This window comes from Ranitomeya variabilis, chromosome 4, assembly GCF_051348905.1.
Source record: "Ranitomeya variabilis isolate aRanVar5 chromosome 4, aRanVar5.hap1, whole genome shotgun sequence".
Lineage (NCBI taxonomy): Eukaryota > Metazoa > Chordata > Amphibia > Anura > Dendrobatidae > Ranitomeya > Ranitomeya variabilis.
This window is the reverse complement of record NC_135235.1, coordinates 346,977,891-346,987,388: the sequence shown is the minus strand read 5'-3', so window position 1 is coordinate 346,987,388 and position 9,498 is coordinate 346,977,891. Positions and strand designations below refer to the sequence as shown.

At 47.6% G+C, this 9,498-nt stretch overlaps 1 long non-coding RNA gene across 1 annotated transcript; it reads right to left on the bottom strand.

Annotated features, from left to right (window-relative positions):
* Positions 1-4,292: 4,292 nt before the first annotated feature.
* LOC143768923 (uncharacterized) lies at positions 4,293-8,573 on the bottom strand. Its single transcript, XR_013214120.1, has 3 exons — positions 8,413-8,573; positions 6,053-6,103; positions 4,293-4,356 (listed from the first exon to the last, which is right to left on the bottom strand). It is a non-coding gene; the product is annotated as an uncharacterized LOC143768923 (long non-coding RNA).
* Between the last annotated feature and the right edge of the window lie 925 nt (positions 8,574-9,498).

The window sequence follows — 9,498 nt, the reverse complement described above, 5'->3', positions numbered from 1 at the left end:
AACATTCTGATCAGACTGTATGAAGCCCACTGCCCCTTCACGGCAAACCTCGTAGTGGGTCCTAACGCCCTAATGGAGCGGAGCCGTGCGGCGACCACCGCCGCAGCGGCCATGCACCAGCAGGGCAGACGTCCTGTTGCCCCACAGCACCCATGCTGGGAGACTGAGTCCCCAAGACTCCAGACCGCGCCGCCCCACCAGCACAAAGCCACAGCAACAATGGCCGCCACACAGCACCAGCACCAAAATGAAGGGAGCATTTAAACTCACCTTCCTCCAGCTCTTCAGTGAGAGCCAAAATGGGTTAGACCCCTTACTTTGCAGTCTCCTGCTAATTAAAATCACCTGAGCCAAATGGGAGGAGTGCTGGTCCAAAAAAAAGAGACAAGTACATGCTATGTGCAAAAAGAAAAAAAGAGCATGAACCGCACATCCCAAAATCATACGTTGATCTAAAGCCGCTAGGCAAAAATTTAAATACTGAACATGAGGTTTTCAGTTTAACATTCTGATCAGACTGTATGAAGCCCACTGCCCCTTCATGGCAAACCTCGTAGTGGGTCCTAACGCCCTAACGGAGCGGAGCCGTGCGGCGACCACCGCCGCAGCGGCCATGCACCAGCAGGGCGGACGGCCTGTTGCCCCACAGCACCCATGCTGGGAGACTGAGTCCCCAAGACTCCTGACCGTGCCGCCCCACCAGCACAAAGCCACAGCAACAATGGCCGCCACACAGCACCAGCACCAAAATGAAGGGAGCATTTAAACTCACCTTCCTCCGGCTCTTCAGTGAGAGCCAAAATGGGCTAGACCCCTTACTTTGCAGTCTCCTGCTAATTAAAATCACCTGAGCCAAATGGGAGGAGTGCTGGTCCAAAAAAAGAGACAAGTACATGCTATGTGCAAAAAGAAAAAAAGAGCATGAACCGCACATCCCAAAATCATACGTTGATCTAAAGCCGCTAGGCAAAAATTTAAATACTGAACATGAGGTTTTCAGTTTAACATTCTGATCAGACTGTATGAAGCCCACTGCCCCTTCACGGCAAACCTCGTAGTGGGTCCTAACGCCCTAACGGAGCGGAGCCGTGCGGCGACCACCGCCGCAGCGGCCATGCACCAGCAGGGCGGACGGCCTGTTGCCCCACAGCACCCATGCTGCGAGACTGAGTCCCCAAGACTCCAGACCGCGCCGCCCCACCAGCACAAAGCCACAGCAACAATGGCCGCCACACAGCACCAGCACCAAAATGAAGAGAGCATTTAAACTCACCTTCCTCCAGCTCTTCAGTGAGAGCCAAAATGGGTTAGACCCCTTACTTTGCAGTCTCCTGCTAATTAAAATCACCTGAGCCAAATGGGAGGAGTGCTGGTCCAAAAAAAAGAGACAAGTACATGCTATGTGCAAAAAGAAAAAAAGAGCATGAACCGCACATCCCAAAATCATACGTTGATCTAAAGCCGCTAGGCAAAAATTTAAATACTGAACATGAGGTTTTCAGTTTAACATTCTGATCAGACTGTATGAAGCCCACTGCCCCTTCACGGCAAACCTCGTAGTGGGTCCTAACGCCCTAACGGAGCGGAGCCGTGCGGCGACCACCGCCGCAGCGGCCATGCACCAGCAGGGCGGACGGCCTGTTGCCCCACAGCAGCCATGCTGCGAGACTGAGTCCCCAAGACTCCAGACCGCGCCGCCCCACCAGCACAAAGCCACAGCAACAATGGCCGCCACACAGCACCAGCACCAAAATGAAGGGAGCATTTAAACTCACCTTCCTCCAGCTCTTCAGTGAGAGCCAAAATGGGCTAGACCCCTTACTTTGCAGTCTCCTGCTAATTAAAATCACCTGAGCCAAATGGGAGGAGTGCTGGTCCAAAAAAAGAGACAAGTACATGCTATGTGCAAAAAGAAAAAAAGAGCATGAACCGCACATCCCAAAATCATACGTTGATCTAAAGCCGCTAGGCAAAAATTTAAATACTGAACATGAGGTTTTCAGTTTAACATTCTGATCAGACTGTATGAAGCCCACTGCCCCTTCACGGCAAACCTCGTAGTGGGTCCTAACGCCCTAACGGAGCAGAGCCGTGCGGCGACCACCGCCGCAGCGGCCATGCACCAGCAGGGCGGACGGCCTGTTGCCCCACAGCACCCATGCTGCGAGACTGAGTCCCCAAGACTCCAGACCGTGCCGCCCCACCAGCACAAAGCCACAGCAACAATGGCCGCCACACAGCACCAGCACCAAAATGAAGGGAGCATTTAAACTCACCTTCCTCCAGCTCTTCAGTGAGAGCCAAAATGGGCTAGACCCCTTACTTTGCAGTCTCCTGCTAATTAAAATCACCTGAGCCAAATGGGAGGAGTGCTGGTCCAAAAAAAGAGACAAGTACATGCTATGTGCAAAAAGAAAAAAAGAGCATGTGGAGCGCCCCCACACCGCCGCAGGGCCGAGGGGTACCCGGAGCCGGGCCTCTAGGTCTCAGTCCTGGGGTTGTCACGGTGGCTAGACCCGGTCCGTGGCCCTGTCTGTCAGTGGGGGACGTCCGGTACAATAAGTGGTGTTAATGGTGTTAATGGTGGTGTAGCGGTGCAGGTCGCGGTAAATAATGAAGACACCAGGTTGCAGTCTCTTTACCTCTTTACTGAAGATGTTGGAGACCTCAGTCCAGAGCGCTGTTAACTGGGTTTTCAGAGACCGGCCGGTCCAACGACACATCAGGAGTTCTCCTCACAGGTGGGAATCAGTATCTACCTTCTAGCGCTGTGTGTTGTAGTTCTTCCCTGCTGAGCTCCCGGGATAGTCCTCACAACTGTTTCTTTCTGTCTCTACTGTTCTTTCTCCGTCCTCCAGGTGATATGGTAGGACGCACCCGTATGACGGGGTAGGCCTGGAGTTCTTCCGGGACCCTAGAGTCGCCCCTCTCCCACAGCTGCCTCCGTTGTCTGCTTAGGTGTTAAGTGAGACAGCCAACCTGTAATTAGCTGTCCTGCCGTGGTTTGCAATGTACTTAAAGTCTCCTACTTGCTCGGGGTTCCGGCCACCGACTGTTTGCGCCTCAGAAGGATGTTGCCTCGGTCTAACAGCAGGACCCCTTCTGGTATTTCTCCTTTTCTGTATTCCCGTTGTTCACTGGTTCGTTCTGCTCTGAGGAGTCTGCCAGGATCCCATCCCTGACAGGTCCTCTCACTAGCTCTTCCCAGCTACTTCTCCCTGTCTTCCTGTCCAACCCCCAGTTTTACCAGAGTTGTGAGGAGTGGCCTACTAGATAGGACCACCCCCCCTGGTGGCCGGAGTGTGAAGTGTGGTGTGAGTGTACCTGGTCAGAGAAACTCCTTAGTGCAATCAGACGTACCATAGCTCCCCATAGTGGCGGAGTCACAGTACTGCAACAACCAGGACTCTGGGGTGCTGCACTCCCCCCCGGTTAAATCCAGTACTCCGGGACTGGGAAAACAAGAACAATAATACATGTTAACAGGAAACACACAAACTTTTGAAATAACATAACAATTGAACATAGCAATGCTTCCCTTTACGGGAGGTGAGGATTCTTGAACGTTGCGAAAGTTAGGTCATGCACAGTTTATGACTCTCAGTTCAGTGGTTGAAACAGCGGGGACCCCGGGTAAACAAAGGGGTCCCCCTGTGGAAGTTTTTGAGCAATTCACCGTCCATTACTCTAGTGTCCATTTAAAAACCTGTAACAAAAAGATATGCATACAAACATTTTCAATTAAATAGCAGCCCTTATCAATACCTCCAAGTTTTGTAGCGGAGGGGAGTTTGATTTTGAGTGCTGCGTGTGGATCTTCGCAGCACAGGGGTTGCTATTGGCCTAACAGGGCCCGCTATGCTTGCTACCGCTGGTGTAGTGCACTGTCTTCTAGCTACACTTCTAGTGAGTCTGGGTAGCACTGGCAGGTTGGGGCTCTCAGAGCTGCTGCTATCAACAGTGGGTACAGCAGGTTCACTGATAGCAGAGGGAGGATTTGCCGGTTCAACGGTTGGCATGGCATCTTCAGGTAAGGCTGGTTGAGGTTGCGGGGCCGGATGATCTGATACCACCATTGTTTCTGGTGGGTCCGGCTGTGGAAACGTTAGAACAGGTATCACGATGGCCTGATTTATCTGAGTCCAGAAAAAAAGCGATGGTTAGCACTCAACAAAAGTGGAGATGACGGTGCTAGTGAAGGGAACCAATTGCTCCAAAGTCACTGAGTTATAGAGATCACTGCACACGTACAAGAAAAATTTATGTTTGCAGGTGAAAGTTTATTTCTAGTGGTTGTGAAATCAAGCGACTGGTCAATAACGTTTCGGCTAATACATAGCCTTGGTCACAACGTCGCTGCAAAAAACATAAAGATACAGCTATTTACAATCTAATATTTACAATAACAAATAAAATCATATAATACACATCATATGCATGGTTACTTGGTGCAATTCATGTACAGAGATATGGCTCTGTAGGACTGTGTAACGAAGTATACTAAAGTTGAAGTCATTTAAAACCGAGGGTTATCTATAGAGCAAGGGAATGAAAGAATGGGTTCCATGATGGGATGACATAGGTTGACATCGAATAGTATATGACAGCCTGGTATTAGATGTATACTACAATCCAAGAGTGGTAATGGATGCTATCCGAATCTAAAGGTGCATGCAAGAAAGAAGGAGAGGGGAAGCCCACCTAGTATGCAGAATAAAGTCTCAATTCAGGGTTGAACAGGTACTGATGAGGGATTATGTCCTGTGGGAATGAAGAGTCAAGGCAATGGGGTGAATGTGACTGCTAATGTTAGGCTCTGCTGAATAGTGCTATAGATTATTACCATGTAGTTTCCATGGAAACCCCAGTGGTTGAGGCTGAAGGATTGCTCCTTAGGAAAATCCAGTGGATGGCAGTCACGTACCCAAAGCCTGTGGAAAATTATCATAATGAGGACATGTCTTGTGGATGCCATGCTCAAGTAAGGCTTGGAAAGCATCTGACCTGTGCAAATATGGAGTCCAGGATTGACAATGCTTTAGAAGGTACTCCAAAGGTTGCGACGCCCCTGCGTATTTAATTATCAGACAAGGTGGCAATATAAGATATATGTTGTGAACAGCTGATATGAGATAGATAGAATCTAAGAATACTCATCTGTTGAAGACGATATGTGTCCACGAGAGGCCTGTCAGTATGTTACCTCTGGGGTCTGCTCAGCGTCTGGCGGTGATGTGTAGAGATCCTGACACAGTCCGTGTCTAGGTATGTACTGGCGCTGGCGTCTGGGCTCCCCAATAGGTCCAGTGCTGACACTCCTGTGTCCTAGCGGTATGGACCATGTGGTGCTGTCTCCATGGTCGGCGCTTAGTTATAAAGCGCCAGAGGGACATGGGACCGGAAGTGTTAGTGAACGCCGGCGCCTGCGCACTGGGATGGAGTCCATTCTCAGTAAGAGAGGTGCCGGTGACATCTGCGCGTGCGCACATCCGGTTTGCAGAGCCGGAGTGTACGAGAAGTATTAGAAGACATGGCGCATGCGTGTGTAAGGGCAGGAGGCTGAGCGGGACCATATCATGTTATATTAATGCGGGGGTGCCATGTACGGATGTTGCACAGGTTGGAAAGATAGGTGTCTTTATGTGGTGGCAACGAGTCCTACAGTGAAGCCTGTATAGTATTTAGATAAGTCATGTTCCATCCGGAACATGGTGAATGATACAATACGTACGTAGGTAGGTAAACGAGATGGTTAAATGGAACCAAACCCAGCTGAATGGCATGACACAGATTGGTGTAGTTAAACATTTACAACGGTAACTGAATCATCATTATAATATAATAGAAACCTATGAGTACCACTTTTTCTGGGGAGGCAAGCTGGAAGAATACAATAACTGTAAATGTGGTACATAGTGGTATAAAATAAACTGAGTAGGAGTCCAAACCATAGGAGCAAAAGGAAACTTAGAAGGGAATAAGCATAACTGAAGGAAACTTAGAAAACTGAAGGAAACTTAGAAAAATTCTGCACTAAGGTGGGGAATCTTACCAACTCCACAAAGAGGATTGCTGAGTGGTTGCGTGCAACTATTCAGTGGGTCTATGGAAGAAAAAGGTATCATGTTAGCCAGTCAATTTCACGATTAAGTCCGTTAGGGCTGAGTGTGTCCAACGTATAAATCCAGTATGTTTCGCGTTGTCTCAACATCTGGATGTGGTTACCACCCCGTCTTGGTCTGTGTACTTTTTCTAACACCTGGAAACGGAGTTGCGATATGTTGTGCCTGGCCTCTTTAAAGTGTGCTGGTAGTGGTAACCAGGTTTTTCCACATCTAATTGTAGATTTGTGGCTTATGATCCTATCTCTGATGGTTTGAATTGTTTCGCCTACATACAGTAAGCCACACGGGCATTTAATGATATATACCACATAGTTTGACTCACACGTATGGTAATCCCTGATTGGATACGATTTACCCGTCCGGGGATGGACCACCTCACTCCCTTTGATGATGTTTGAACAACATGTGCAGCTCAGGCATGGGAATGTGCCCCTTCTGGTTTGTCCACTAAGTGTGCGGGTCATGGTTTGTTTAGAGGAGCCTAAGTCGGCCCTGACCAGTTTGTCCTTTAAATTGGGTGGTCTACGTAAGCACATCAGGGGGGGATTTTTGAAAATCGCTATTTTGGGGTATGCCCTAGCAAGAAGTGGCCACTGTTTGTGGATCAAGTTGTGGACTCTCTGCATGGATGGATGGTGCCCATGGACGAAAGGAAGCCTAGATGGTTTGGGAACCGGGGTCAAAGGGGAGTTGGTTACCGATAGAGCTTTGGTCATCTCTGTAGTGAGAAGTGTGCCCGGATAATTCCTGTCCTCAAATTTTTTGGACATCTCATGTAGTCTGGATTGTCTGATGGTGGGGTCAGATACTATTCTGGAGACCCTTTTGAACTGAGATCGAGGGAGACTGTTTCTGGTGGATTTTGGGTGGCAGCTGTTATATAATAAAAGATTATTTCGGTCCGTGGGTTTAGTATAGATGTCAGTGGTGAGGGTGCCACTGGCATCTTTGCAAACTTTGGTGTCTAGGAACGTGATTGCCTCCATATCATGAGAGATAGAGAATTTGAGTTCCGGTCGGACTTCATTAATGGTGTTGTAAAATGCTGTTAGGGAACTATGGTCCCCCAGCCATATGCAAAAAATATCGTCTATGTAACGATACCATTGACGGGCGAACTGTTGGAATAATGTGTTGGTATAGATGAAGTCCTTTTCGAACCGGTCCATATACAGGTTAGCATAGGCGGGCGCCATGTTGGAGCCCATGGCGGTGCCGCATGTTTGAACGTAGAAGTCGTCACCAAAGAGAAAGTAGTTTTCCCTGAGGACCAAATTGAGTAATTCAAGACAGAGTTCTTGTGAACGTGTGTCCATTCCTGCTTCAGATAATGTAAGGGAAACCGCCTCTATGCCTGTGTTGTGTTTGATAGAGGTATATAGACTGTTGACATCGAAAGTGCATAAAATGCTGTCAATCGGGACAGAGTTGATGTCCTGAATCTTATTAAGAAAGTCACTCGTGTCGAGGATGAAGGATTTGGTTTTGTGGGTATGCGGCGTGAGTATTTTCTCCAAGTAGATGGATATGGGATTAAGAATTGAGTCAGTGGATGCCACAATAGGGCGTCCAGGAGGATTTTGTAAATTTTTATGAATTTTTGGGAGAATGTAAATTACTGGTGTTATCGGATGGTTATTGATCAGGAATGTTTTAGTTTTAGCGTCAATAGTATGTGAGTGTTTCGTTAGGATACTGTCAATCTTTCGTCGAATGTTGTAAACTGGGTCTGATTGGATTTTTTTATATGTGGTGGTATCTGCTAGTTGTTTCTCGATCTCAGCTGTGTAGTTGCTTTTGTTCATCACTACCGTGGCCCCACCCTTATCTGCCGGTTTGATAACAATATGTTTGTTTTCCTTGAGTGCAGTCAGTGCTTGTTTTTCAAGGGGTGTCAGGTTATGTCGAATTGGAAGAAAACCTAGGCGTTGGTCACGGATTGTTTCCTTAATGTCTCTGTCTAAGAGAGTTATGAAGGTCTCGACCGCGTGGTTGGTTTTAGGGGGCATGAACTTGCTGGGGTTCCTAAGCCCCAATGAGTCTAACGTCATAGGTGGCCCCCTGTCTCTGTCTGGTACTGCGCCTAGTGTATTCCCAGTGGAGTGAGGACTATCCTCAAAATGTATTTTGAGACGTATACTGCGGTAAAAACTCTGTAAGTCCTTTTCTAACTGAAAAGAATCCCATCTAGGAGTTGGGCAGAAGGACAGACCCTTATTAAGCACCCTTAGCTCAAGGGGGGAGAGAGAATAGTCGGAGATATTTACTACCAGGTTTGGACCCCTACCTGTGACCGGAGAGTCATCTGGCGTTCTCGATCCTTTCCTTCTCGACCTCCTGGTGCGCGACCGCTTTGGCCTAAAAAAGCCGCTTTTGCTGTAGTTCCACCGACGTCGCTTCCGGACCCAGGAGAGGATCCCCCGGCCGGTGAGGAGTCCCCGGAGGCTGTAAATCTCTGTGCTGGGCGACGCGATCTCCGAAAGGTTTGCCTGTTGGTAGTTTCGTCCCATCGATAGACTTTGTTGTTTAGATAATCCTCGGTGTCTCTTTGGAATTTCGTTCTTTTCCTCTCTTCCAAGTTTTTTTGATGTGATGCTAAGATAGAGTCCACTTTGTTCTTTAAGGTATTAAACTCCGAACTGGACAGAGTAGAGGTCAGCTGCGTCTCGATGGTTGCGACTTTTTCTTCCGTTTCCTTTATAGCCTCCTGTAAGAATTCAACAGTCAGTAAAATAATATCAAAGGAACACTTGTTGAGTATTTTTTGAAATGTAGTGCAGTATCGGTCGTTGTCAGAGAATAGAGTTGGTCGGAGGTTACACCGTAGGCCTCGTGGTATCTTCCCCTGCCGATGGTACTCCCCAAGGGTGGCACAGTGCAGATCGTAGGCTATGAGTCTCTTTTTCTCCTTTTCCCAATCTCTTGTCTTTATATCCCTATTCGGTATATGTAGGAAATCTGCTTTTGTTTTTATTCTGGACAGGATTGTTGATCCTGTAGCATCATCGTACACGTGTGTCTCAGATGACATGTGTTCAGTTGGTGCTTATAACCAAAAATTACGTAATCCAGAAAAAAAGCGATGGTTAGCACTCAACAAAAGTGGAGATGACGGTGCTAGTGAAGGGAACCAATTGCTCCAAAGTCACTGAGTTATAGAGATCACTGCACACGTACAAGAAAAATTTATGTTTGCAGGTGAAAGTTTATTTCTAGTGGTTGTGAAATCAAGCGACTGGTCAATAACGTTTCGGCTAATACATAGCCTTGGTCACAACGTCGCTGCAAAAAACATAAAGATACAGCTATTTACAATCTAATATTTACAATAACAAATAAAATCATATAATACACATCATATGCATGGTTACTT